A 13,233-nucleotide genomic window follows, 5' to 3' on the forward strand; every position below is an offset into this window, starting at 1 on the left:
TTTAGCATCATTCTTATTGGCCCTGAGGTTTTCAGAATGGTAAATGGGCATTGGCATCAATATAGAGTCACCAGCTACATTAGCCCTATAACAGGAGAGTCAGTCTGTCTTCCGAACCTTCAAAGCCAGACATTGACTTCTCTCTAACTATGAAAGTCCTAGATGGTGTCTTCTTCCAACATAAAGCTGTTTCATCTACATTGAAAATCTGTTGTTTGATGTAGCTACCTTCATTAATGATCTTAACTAGATCTTCCAGGTAACCTGCTGCCGTTTCTACTTGAGCGCTTGCTATTTCACCTTGTACTTTTATGTTTTAAAGATAGTTTGTTTTCTCAACCTCCCTGAACCAAACTCTGATAGCTTTAAATTTTTCTTCTGCAGGCTCCTCACCTCTCTCAGGCTTCATAGAATTAAAGATAGTTAGGGCCTAGTTATGGGTTAGGCTTTACTTAAAGGAATGTTTGGCTGTTTTGATATATTCAGACCTCTGAAACTTTCTCCATATCAGCAGTCAGGCTGTTTCATTTTATTACCATTCCTGGTCACTGGAGGAGCACTTTTAATTCCCTTCAAAAACTTTTCCTCTGCCTTCACAACTTTGTTTAATATTTGGCACAAGAGGTCTAGCTTTGGGCCTATCTGACTGGCTTTTGATATGCCTTCCTATTTAAACTTGATCATTTCCAGCTTTTGATTTTAAATTGAGTGTAGGGTGACTCTTCCTTTAACTGGAACACTTAGAAGCTATTGTAAGACCATTAATTGATCTAATTTCAACATTGTTGCATCTCGGGAAATGAGGGATGCCTCAGAAGAGGAGGACAGGTGGGAGAACAGCCCATCATTGAAGCTGTCAGACACATACAACATTTATGAATTAAGTTTACTATCTTATATGGTGTGTTCACGGTGCCCCAAAACAATAACAACAGTAACATCAAATATCACTGATCACAGAGCACCATAACAGAGATGATAATAATAATGAAAACATTTCAAATATTGTGAGAATTACAAAAATGTGACACAAAGACATGCTGTTGGAAAAACCCCGCCAATAGAATTGTTCAATGCAAGGTTGCCCCAAAATTCCAAAATGTTAAAATTGCAATATCTATAAAATGCAATAAAGCAAAGCCAACAAAAAAGAGGGGTGTGTGTGTGTGTGTGTTTGTGTGTGTGTGTGTGTAGAGAGAGAGAGAAAGAGAGACAGAGAGATGATCTTTTCTTATATGTCAACCTATTAAAAGGCAATAGCATAATTTTACTTACCAGAGAGTTACCCTGTTTCAGTGAGAGTGGTAAATCAGATTAAATGTTATATATTCATATATAAATTAGCACCATAATACAGGCATTTGGGTTCACTCCCTCTGTCTTCCCTTTACAAAACAAAAATCAATTATTTGAGTCAGTCCAGTTGCTAGGGTATTTCAGTATTGTTTAGTATTTTGTATGGTTCACTCTACAAATACCTTTGGGAAGTAATTGTATTGCTTCCTATCTATTCTTTTCTATTCACATTTTATCCCTGCATTCTGACAATAGTTAAGGTTCACTTTTCCTCCTTTTAGGATTTACTTAAAAGATTTAATACGAGTAACCATTAGTAATTTTCTGGGTGAAAAAAAACTGGTAGAGGTACACTGCAACTCTAAACCTTTTGAAAAATGTCATATCAAATAATTGTACATTTTTACTTTCAGTATATATAAACATTCTTGTATGGCCTTCAAGGATGTTTAGAAAGATCACATTTGAATTTTCACGCTTCCTAAAGAGGCATGAGAAGCCGGAGTGTCAATGTGTTTTACCAACAAGCAGGCTACATGGCCCTGGTATTTTACTGCTAACCCTTGGAGTTATACTACTTCCGTGAAATGCATTAAATTTTTATATGTACTCTATTTTATAGTTCAGGTTTACAATTAAACATATTCACAAGTATGACATAGACAGTGCATGTGTCCTTACCAGGAGTGCATTTGCGCCGTTTGTGGCTTCTGCACGTCAAGGTGTTCTGACACTTTTACAAAAATAAGATCAGGCAGTTTGTGAAATTTGTACATTTCAATGTGTTTGAAAAAATATTTTGCTTAAAGAGATATTTTTAGATAAAAGAAAAGGAATTGAAAATGTGATCAAAGAATTTCCCCACACAAAGCAACAGGCCCAGATGGTTTCATAAGGGAATCCCAAAAAACCTTCAAATGCCGTACCATCCCAAACACACCAAATTTTTAGAGTATAGAAAATGACAGATAACTTCCTAGTTCTTTTTATGATACAATTAATCATATTATTGGTATTAAGTCTTAGTAAATGTAGGGAGAAAAAAACCCTACAAATTAACCTCACAGATATTTATGTAAAAACAATAAATGAAATTGTATTTTAAATTTTTAATTGAATATAGAGCAAAATATATAATCTAAGTAAATTTTAAACATAGTAGTCTTCTGTATATTTGCAATGGGATTACAATCTAAGGATAAAAAGAAATGAACATTATTTAGTAGATTTGGTGTTGATATTGATATAGTTCTTCCAAAATATTTTATATGTGTTATAAATATTAGTATTGTCATTTTGGAGACAGAGAAATAGACATATGACATAAGAAAAGGAGGAGATAAAATCCTGGAATTAGCGTGAAACCATGATTTAACATAGCTATCATCCATCTATTGTTTTCCTTAGTTTGGTCTAAGGATGCATCTTAAAATCAATTATTTCTAGTGGCAATTAGCACAATTATTGCCAAGTGATTTCTAAATACCACTTGCCACTGAGACAAACCATTAATCTTTAGATAAATGTTTAATTCCTTGGCTGAGTTGGTAAAGTGCAAGTTGAACCTGGATCATCTTATTCCATAAATTAAGAAAATGATTGAAATTGATGGGCACATTTCAAACCAACACACAAACTCACCTGAAGGTACTCCAACTGGTCACATTTAGAGCAATTTGTTCATTAAAATGAATAATGGGAAATACATTATAATTTTGTAGAGAATCCGTGAGTCAATATGGGTCTTAAATTTGTAGATAAGCATAAAAAAGGGAAAGCTGTTATTAGCATAAGAATGCCAACTGGTACTTCATGTAAAAAAAAACGAAACAAATAGAAAGTTCAGCATTTCACATACACAATGGTAATAATTTAATTCAGGCAAAAATCATTAAAATTAAAACACTGAAACCATGGGGCAAAAGACTATTGGGGTACAGGATATTCATATAGTCTTAAAGTAATCCCCAGGCACATACATTTTAATTTTTGACTACAAAAGGAAAAATATATCTTTAAAATGGAAAAAAAATCTGTAAACCATACTTTAAGTGATCAAGCATCACCAATAATGTGAAAAGTGAATATCATGCTCTTTGATCTACCAGTTTCTTTTGATCCTAAATTTTGTTTCCATCTTTTCCTTATAGTAGTGTGTTTGTGCCTAAGAATAGGACTACACTAATTAATCTTTTGAATCTTTCTAGAAAACTGCTATGTGTGCAATCACCATGCAGTCTTCTTGTGCCTCTGTAACATATAGCTCTCCTACACAGAAATATTCTTCATTAAGACAGTTTTATAAAGAACACAAATCTATGTCGGGAAAAGCTCAATTTTGTCTAGATAATCAGAAGGGGCCTTAATTAGAGTCGTGCTAGCTGTTTTTAAAAAAAATAAATCCAGAATTTCATGACTCAACAAGACATGAAAGTTTATTTCTTTCTCAAGAAACAGTCCAGCATAGGTATTCATGCTGTGAAATCCAAGGGACATGATTTCATCTGCTTTTAGTTGATGTCATGAAGAGGGACACAAAGGGTCATGGTACGAAGATTTTCAAGAGCCAGGGACCTTCCAGCTCTTATTCCACTGGAGAAAACTGAGTCATATAGACACTCCTAGTGTAAGGAAGTTCAGACATGCAGCTGAAGAAAGGGAGAACTGATCTGAGGACACATCTTGCAGTTTCACAAATATGGTCCCTCACTCCAGCTCAGGCATTTATAAATGGTAATACTTGGAATGAGTTGAATGAGTTCTTTACTAAATAAAATGCTTTTTTAAAAAAAAAGAAAAAATGACCACATCCATTTTCTGAAATGCACATTCTAAATACTTGCTTGTATGTAATTAAATACAGTAAACCATAAAGAATGCAGTGTTCTCTGTGATCAAAATTCAGTAACTTCTTCCAAAAGTTTGATTCTCAATTTTAATGTACATATCTAAGGAAATAGGATAAGCTAGTTCTTTCAGGAATCTTCTGCAGATACCAAGTAGCTTTGACAGATCTGTGCTTATGATGGCCCGCATGTGCTTAGGGACCCTATTACTGCTTAAAATCCAGTTTAACTGGGACTCGTGATTGGTTAATGTTTTTCTTTTTTGTTTATCAAATAAAGCAAGGAATTTTTAAAACTTATACAATTCATAGCTTAAACATTTTATGTTACCTTTGAATCTACTATTTTTATTGTAACACAAAGGTCTCCCTAATGGAGTTCTAAGTTTTCTCCAATTTATAAGCCAGACTTCAGGATGTATCTATAGTTTCTAGTTTCGTTTTAACTTTTTTTCCTTTTTTCTTCCTTCTTTTCTTTTTGTGAGTGTGTTTGTTTGTGAAACACAAGTTTAGAGCCATTTGCGATACAATCTGAGATCAGAGTCCTTTACTATTCATATGATTGTTCCCATTCTTACCGATCTCAGGCACAGCTGGTCTTCAATAAATAATTTTGCTAACTCTCCTTTATTGAATATTTCCAAAGCAACTTACAGCTCACATTTCTTTCTTTTTTTTTTTTGTTTTTTAAGATGGAGTTTCACTCTTGTTGCCCAGGCTGGGCGCAATGGCACGATCTCCACTCACCACAACCTCCGCCTTCCGGGTTCAAGCAGTTCTCCTGCCTCAGCCTCCCGAGTAGCTGGAATTATAGGCATACACCACCACGCCTGGCTAATTTTGTATTTTTAGTAGAGACGGGGTTTCTCCATATTGGTCAATCTGGTCTTGAACTCCCGACCTCAGGTGATCCGCCCGCCTTGGCCTCCTAAAGTGCTAGGATTAAAGGCGTGAGCCGCTGCACCCACCCTCAACTTAACACAGCACTTTTTTTCTTTTTGTAGACCTATTTTATAAGCTTATGAAATATTTAATGGGATTTTAAAGTTACAACGATAAAGGTAAAACTGCATAAACAGTTTTGGGGGCGAGCAAAACATATTCTTGCTGGGCATGCAGATGTAACTCAACGGTAGCAGTATGGCATGGTATGCCATGGGGTAGCCAATTAGCGATGGCTGGTCAGCAAGCTGCGGTCTTCAATCAGTATGTTTTACAGAGTGATCAAGGATGGCTGTGATTAATCTGGCCAGTCAGTTAAAATGTAGGTCAGTCAGTTAAGAGAACTTCGGTTGTGATTCATGTACTTTGGCTATTTATCAGCAGTAATAGCTGTATATTGCTTTTTCCATCATTAGCAGAAGTGTTCCTTCTTCTATCATCCCATGTAAATGCCAAACATGGGATAATGTTTTTTAGTCATTTTGGATAAGAAAAATCATTATTTATAAAACGATGAAGTAAATTTTTGATTTAAACATTTTGGTACTTCCAGTACATTTTAAGTTTTCTTCCTACAGTGTTAGATTGGGTCATTTGTTTGTTTAATTACTAAATTCCCACTATTATTTGGATTACATTTGATCTGATGACATGATGATTCAATTAGTGGGCAGAACCATTATTTTAGACTTCATGACTTGCTTTCTTTGACTCATGGTTCAATTAAGATTTCTTGATTTTTCTCAGGGTTTCTGAATTCCATGGAAACAATCCCCTGTGCTTACCGAAGTCTGTAATTGATTTTCTTGTTTTTAAAAGATATTTTTAAATAAATATGCATACAACACGTATCTTTGCTTTATTTTTGTTCTGAATCCACACCATTCTTCTCAGGATACTGAGTATTCTTTCTCATCATCTAAATGCATTTCAAGTATTCCTCATGAAAATAACAGGTAGAAAGGAAACATCGATGAGACAAAATTTAAAATGCATTTAGTGATCTGAACACTGAATCGTCGTTGCAAATTTCTCTTTTGTTATAAATATACATATTTCAGAGTGTTAGAAATTTTCATTACTAAATATTTCCTTTTAACTTTCTGTGTATTTAATTAAGGTTTATCTTTCTCAAAACTCTCCTAGTGCTTTAGATATTTACTTTTCCTTTGTTATGCCCTTAAGAATTCCTATTTGGAATTAGACGTATCTATCTCACTTCTGTGATGTCAGTGAAGTCAGGTGGCATGCTTTAATATGTCTCCTTGACAGTGCCAAGCACAGCACCTCGTAGATTGTAAGTAGATGTGCACACCTTGTTAAATATGCTACTGATAATCCCTTTGATATTTAACAATGATTTTTTTTCTTCTATCACTGTATATATTATGTTTCTTGGTTAGCTGTATTAATATATACATATATAGCATATATAATATATATTTGCACATACACACATATGATCTTACTCTTTTCTATATATGAAAGAACAAAATACTGTAATTTAGAGTCCCAGATAGTAACTCTCTTTAAATTCCAGTGTTTTAAAATAAAATCTAAAACAATAAATATTTTCTAATTGTGCAGATGCAAATTTCTATCATTTGTCACATTCTCAAGTTAGTTAAGATTTGTAAAATATTTCAAAAATATTAACGTATAATCCATTGAATTTGAGGTACACTCATACTAATTACAAGTAAGACTTGTCAGTGAGAAGATGTGATTTTTTTCCCCTCATGAAGAGCTCAAGGCAATCTCGAAATGATATATTTCAAGGTAATACCATGTGTGTTTCCTTTCTGCTTAGAATGGTTATTTATAGTTGGTTCAATTAATTCCTAGAGTGTGCAGGGCAAAGAATCCCTTTATCCTGCCATCCTATAGAGCTAAGGGTATGGTCTATGCTGAGCTGGAGCAAACTTTAAAGCTGATCAAACTTCTAAGCAAAATCCTATATTATGATTAGTGATGGACCCAATCCTGTGAAGTGAATAGAGGTGAAGGAAACACAAAAGGTTCCAAGGTTGGAGTTGGATGAAAGAATCCAAAAGATGAACTGTGTATGTAAGCCTTATCTAAACCCCCTTGGTGGCTGGAATTGGGTCTGAAATCTTGTTAGGACACACCTTCTCAGGAGATTTTATGCCTTTCTTCATTTTAGTCAGGTCAGAGGAGCCAAGAGAACAGTTTGCGGGTTCAAAAATACTAAGGGAAATGTGACTGAAATTTCAGAGACAGCCCCCAGATTGAAGAGTTGAGCTCAGACGCCAGGATAACTTCAAAGCCTCAAGAACTATTTGGACCTAATTATTAGCAGATAATGATACTTCAAAATCATTTTCTAAGTTATAAAGGCAATTTAGTGTAATTTTAACTGAGAAGGCTGTAGAAAGTAGCCAGTGGCCAAATGAATTTCACTTTCACAAAACAGAGAAAAAGAATAAAAGGTTTATAAAAACATAGTTTTTAGAGATTTGGGTTTGGACAAAGAATAATGCAAAGCTTTGTGTATCTGTATTTCTAAATGCCTTTTAAAATAGAAGGCTCAAACATCTGCTTCAGCAGGCACAGAACATGATGTCCCTGGAATTCAGAAGCCCTGGGGCTCTTATAGACAATTTTTCCAGGTACATTTTGGGGGCATTTTTATATCTTCAAAAGTGATTGGATATTTAATACTCACTGTTACTATAATGTTTCTGTGATTATCAACTAAATGTAATTTTGTGGTTTTTTTTGGTATTTTAATTAGTTTAGATAAAATTTAATGAGGGTGATGTTTTTAACATATGTTGTTACTTTAAAATATATGGAAATCATTATAATAACAAAGCTCATTTAAAATTCTAGGATCCTTTACAAATCAAATTTGACCAGGTATCTAACATAAATAATTCTAAGATATAGCTATTTTAAACATTAAATTTTATTGTTTATAATTTAAAAACATTTCTAGCAATTCTGTCAAGTTTTCAGTACATTTTATTTTCCTTGAACAATTATTTCAGCCAAAATCTCCGCTAATTCGCCTCAGGGTAACAAGAGTGACCAATAAATAAATTCTGTACAAAGAATATTAGAAATTAGCTAGCAAGCCAATTAATAAACATTTGTTAACATTATACCTTACAAAAAAGAGCGATATGAATTAGAGGGGCTGTGGTGAACAAGATGAAAAGATACCTACATTCATGGAACTTACAAAAAGATGACTCAGATAAGAAAATAAATAACTATATACAAGGCAGAGTATAATATGTACCAGAAGTCTAAATGTCAAAACGGGTCCAGATCTTATCTATATAAAAGAACATGGTGAAATTAAAGTAGTTCCAGGCCTTGAATTGTGGGTGGACTGTTGTTGATAGGTGAAGAGAAGGGGTAGAGTTTCAAGAAATAGCCATGTGACAGAGTTAACGTATGCACACATATTTAGTTGTTGGGTGGAAAGCTTGATTATCAGACAGGTAAGGAGTGTAAGGCATTTTGACATATTTCTGTTCTTAAGAAATACTGAAATCCTGGGATGCAGAAAGTGACTGGATCAGAGCCAAGCATAAAAAAAGTTTCTAACAAAATTCCATAATCAAATGGTTTCATAATATTTTTAAAATTTATTTCTTCTTTATTTAAAAAAAATAATGCTCAGTGTCAGTATCTCTGTAGAATGGATCATGTTGCATTTCTAACAGATTTAGTCATAGTGTAGACTCCCCATAATCTGCTAAGAAAACTCACACTGGAACATCCCTCAGAAACTGGCAAAATGGAAGTCTTTCCTTTGCTGCTTTATAAAAATTCATGAATCTATAATAATTAGGTACTGATGTGAGGGAATATTTATATTTTGATTAAGTTAACTCATTAGTTACCAAAGCATTTTAGAGACATTTATCAATATGTTTTGAACCTTTGGACTAAAAGACTAGAAACTGAATTTATGGTGAAATTACTGGATATTTAATAGAAAGTATCTAACAATTTTAGCATTAGAGAAATTAGGTAAGGAAAAAATTGATCTGCAAAGCATCAAAGAATTCAATTAACAGACTGAACCAGCTATAATTGGCAAATGATTTCATGGATATTAATTTGTCAAAAACATGTGCAGATTTGTGATCTTGGGGTTAACTGAAAACCATGTATAAATTCCATTGAAAATGTACTGTGCATGTTTTGAATTTATTGTCAAGAAGCAGAGCAGCTCAGATTTCAAAGCTTAGATATACAAGCAAGTAGGCAGAGATATATATGCCTCTGTGTGAATGTGTGTGTGTGTGCGTGTGTGTGTTATAATATGTAACTAAAACATTTTTCGGTCATCCTTTCTGAATCAGAGCCATCATCTCCAAATCTGAAGTCATATACATTATAGTCTTTGAACACTATGACATTCTTCCATGACCATAATTTGGTAAGCATTTTGTAGATCCAACTAAATGACTATGTAAAACCAATTATATGCCCTTAATAAGAGCCTGTGAGATTAAATCATCTAGCTAAGTTCTGAGAAATGTCTCTTTATAGTTTTCCTTTTTAAAAATTTTTAATTAGTACATAGTAGTAGGGTACACATATTTATGTCTATACACATAAATATAATGTATATATTTATGGAGTACGTGAGGTATTTTGATACATGCTTGAAATGTGGAATAATAACATCAAGGTTAACAGAGTATTCATCACCTCAAGCATTCATCATTTCTTTGTGTTATGAACTTTCCAATTGTACTTCCTCAGTTCCAAAAAGTGCAACAAATTATTGGCGACTGTACTCACCCTGTTGTGCTATGAAATACTAGATCATATTCATTGTAGCTAATCGTATTTTTGTACCTAATAACAATCCTCATTTTCCACACCCACACCCACACCCACACTTGCCTTACCAGGCCTCTGGTAACCATCATTCTACTCCCTGTCTCATGAGTTTTTTAAATTTTAGTTCCCACGATTAAGTGAGAACATGTGAAGTTTGTTTTTCTGCACCTGGCTTATTTCACTTAACATAGTGTCCTCCAGTTGCATTCATATTGCTGTAAATGACAGGATTTCATTCTTTTTTATGGCTGAATAGTACTTCATTGTGCATATAAACATGTTTCTTTGTCCATTCATCTGCTGGTGGACATTTAAGTTGCTTCCAAATCTTGGCTATTGTGAATAGTGCTGCAACAAACATGACTGCAGAAATCTCTTCAATACACTGATTTCCTTTCTTTTGGGTATGTCTAGCAGTGAGATTGCTGGATCATATGATAGCTCTATTTTCAGTTTTTTGAGGAACTTTTTTGAGGAACTTCTATACTGTTCTCCACAGTGGTTGTAGCAATTTGTACTCCCACCAACAGTGTATGAGAGTTTCCCTTTCTCCATGTATTCATCAGTATTCATTATGTCTTTCTTTTGGATATAAGCAATTTTAACTGGGGTGAGATGGCATCTTGTGATTTTGATTTGCATTTCTCTGATGATCAGTGGTGTTGAGCATGTTTTCATATATCTGTTTACCTATTGTTTGTCTTATTTTGAAAAATATCTATTCAGATCGTCTGCCGAGTTTTTAATCAGATTATTAGATTTTTTTTCCTGTAGAGTTATTTGGGCTCATTATAGATGCTGGTTGTTAATCTCTTGTCAGATGGATAGTTTGCAAATATTTTCTCCCATTCTGTGGGTTGTCTATTTCTCTGAAGGATGTCACTGGTATTTTGTTGGGGATTGTATTGAATTTGTAGATAGATTTGGGTGTTACAAACAGAAATGTCTCTTTAAATAATAAAATAATACTTTTAGAATTCAATTGAAATGTTCTATGAAGTTTGCTCTCACTTTGGTTTTTGTTGGTCTGGCAAGTTTTTGTTGTTGTTGTTGTTGTTTTTGTTGTTTGCTTTTGTTTGTTTGAGACAGAGTTTTGCTCTTGTTGCCCATGCTGGAGTATAATGGCACAATCTCAGCTCACTGCAACCTCCACCTCTGCCTTCCAAGTTCAAGTGTTTCTCCTACCTCAGCCTCCCAAGTAGCTGGGATTTCAGGCACCTTGTACCGTGCCTGGCTAATTTTTGTATTTTTTAGTAGAGACATGGGCCAGGATGGTCTTGAACTGTTGACCTTAAGTAATCCCCTGGCCTCAGTCTCCCAGACTGCTGGCATTACAGGCATGAGCCACCACGCCCAATCTAGTCTGGCAAGTTTTGAAAAGACCTAGCTGTAAATTTGAATTCAGTTCAAATTCTGATTCCTTTCCTTCCCGTAGCCTTTTGACATTGGATATGTTTCTGATTTTTTTTTCAGCCTTGTTGCTCTTATTTTAACATTTGAGACTGACCCATTTAACTTCCAGGGTAATTTTGGGGATTAAGTATGTTATGACATAAAAAGGGCCTAGCATGCAACCTGTGCTACTTACGAGCTTGGTAAATGTTGGGAATCCCGTTCTGTATTTTCTATCCATGTTCAGCTATCCTACTCCCATAGAACAATGGTCTCCTCACCAATGACGAACACCATTCTAAAATTTTGATCCAAGTTAATGAGACAAATTGCTCAAATAATGTATGCAGCAGTGCTATGGTTTAAATATGTCTCCCAAATTTTATGTATTTGAAACAATCCTAAATACAACAGTGTTGAGAGGTAGGAACTTCACGAGTTAGTTAGGTCATGAGGCCTTTGCCCTCATGAATGGATTACTGTCATTACTGAGGGAGTGAGTTTATAATCATGAGACGGTTTTGTCATAAAGGGAATTCAGCCCTCTTTTGTTCTCTCTTTAGTGCTCTCTGTCTCTCTCTTCCAAACCTTCCACTAGCAAGAAAGCCCTGACCAGGTGCCAGTACCTTGATATTGGACTTCCCAGCCTTCAGAACTGTGAGAAATAAATTTATTATATTTTAATATATTACCTAATTTGTGATATCCTGTTATAGTGACACAGAATGGACAAAGATAAGCAGGGTATGTGTTTTCTTTTTCTTATCTCATTACGACACAAATCTCAATTCTCCATATTAATAAATGTGACTAAGGCTTTCCTGAAATCTGAAGATGCAAGGAAGATATGACAGAGACCATTTGACAGATTAAAAAGTGTTTCTGGTCTGTAGAATAAGAATCTAAATATTTAAACTTCCTTTTGGTCATAAATTGAGGAGGTAAGAGACATGTAGTATGTTCTATACTGTGTTAGACTTTTTAACATACACTGACTGTAAGCCAGGATATGTGCAAACACTACATTCATTTTCTCATTTAATCTATAAAATAATATATATGAAGTAGATCTTATTATTATGCATATTTTGCAACCAAACAAGTTTTCTGGGATTCAGAGAACTTGGGTAACTTATCTAAGTTTAAACAGAATGTGATGGATATCAAGTCACAAACAGAAACAGAAAAATAGTACAGTGCTGCTACTGAAATATTCATATATAACACATTGGAGTTGGTTATATAGGAATGCCAGAATGCAGAACACCCAAAAAGAGATAATGATTGGTTTTCTAATTCATACACACTGGAACTACAAATAATATGCGTTATATAGCATGTATTTTTTATTCAAAAAATATTTTGTTTTTGTTTAATTTTCTTGAATCAAGAATGGCTCTGTTTTTGTTTTATGCTTATTTTAATAAGGAATACCTGTTAATGGTATACAAAATATACAAGAGAAAAGAAAAAAGTTACATAAACTCTCCCCACAATGGAAGCAATTGTTAACATTTTTGTGTATATTCTTGGAGATATATATTTGCATGCAGATATAAACAGATTTGCTGTTCATAAAATCGAAGCATACCGTTATACTGTTTTTCAATCTTTAATTCATATTAAACAATATATTATAAGCATCTTTTCTTGACAGGAAATTCACTTTCACAAAACCTAGCTATATTTTAAAGGACTGTATAGAATGTATATGGATATTCCTGAACATATCTAACTCTTTTCTTGAACATTTAAATTTAATGCTGCAATGAACATACTTTTAATAAAATCTTGGGGCACATTCTAAATTATTTTATTAGCATGAGTTCCTACAGTGGAATAGCTGGGTTATGTAGTACACTAAATTTTACAGCTTTTCATAGGTATTGCCAAATTGCCCTCTAGGAAGGCAGGACACTTTATATAAGAGA

The 13,233-nt window shown here is 33.9% G+C and overlaps 1 protein-coding gene across 37 annotated transcripts in view; it reads left to right on the top strand.

Moving 5' to 3' along the window:
• LRRC4C (leucine rich repeat containing 4C) overlaps positions 1 to 13,233 on the top strand; it is a 1,324,460-nt gene that overhangs the window by 538,751 nt on the left and 772,476 nt on the right. Inside the window, exon 6 of one of the 37 annotated variants that reach the window (XR_012423324.1) lies at positions 4,834 to 7,532. The exons of the other annotated variants lie outside the window; for them this stretch is intronic. The gene's annotated coding sequence lies outside the window, so the exon portion shown is untranslated. Of the gene's footprint in view, positions 1 to 4,833; positions 7,533 to 13,233 lie in introns of those variants that run through there. 37 annotated transcript variants of the gene reach the window in all.

This window comes from Macaca fascicularis, chromosome 14, assembly GCF_037993035.2.
Source record: "Macaca fascicularis isolate 582-1 chromosome 14, T2T-MFA8v1.1".
NCBI classification, from domain to species: Eukaryota; Metazoa; Chordata; class Mammalia; order Primates; family Cercopithecidae; genus Macaca; species Macaca fascicularis.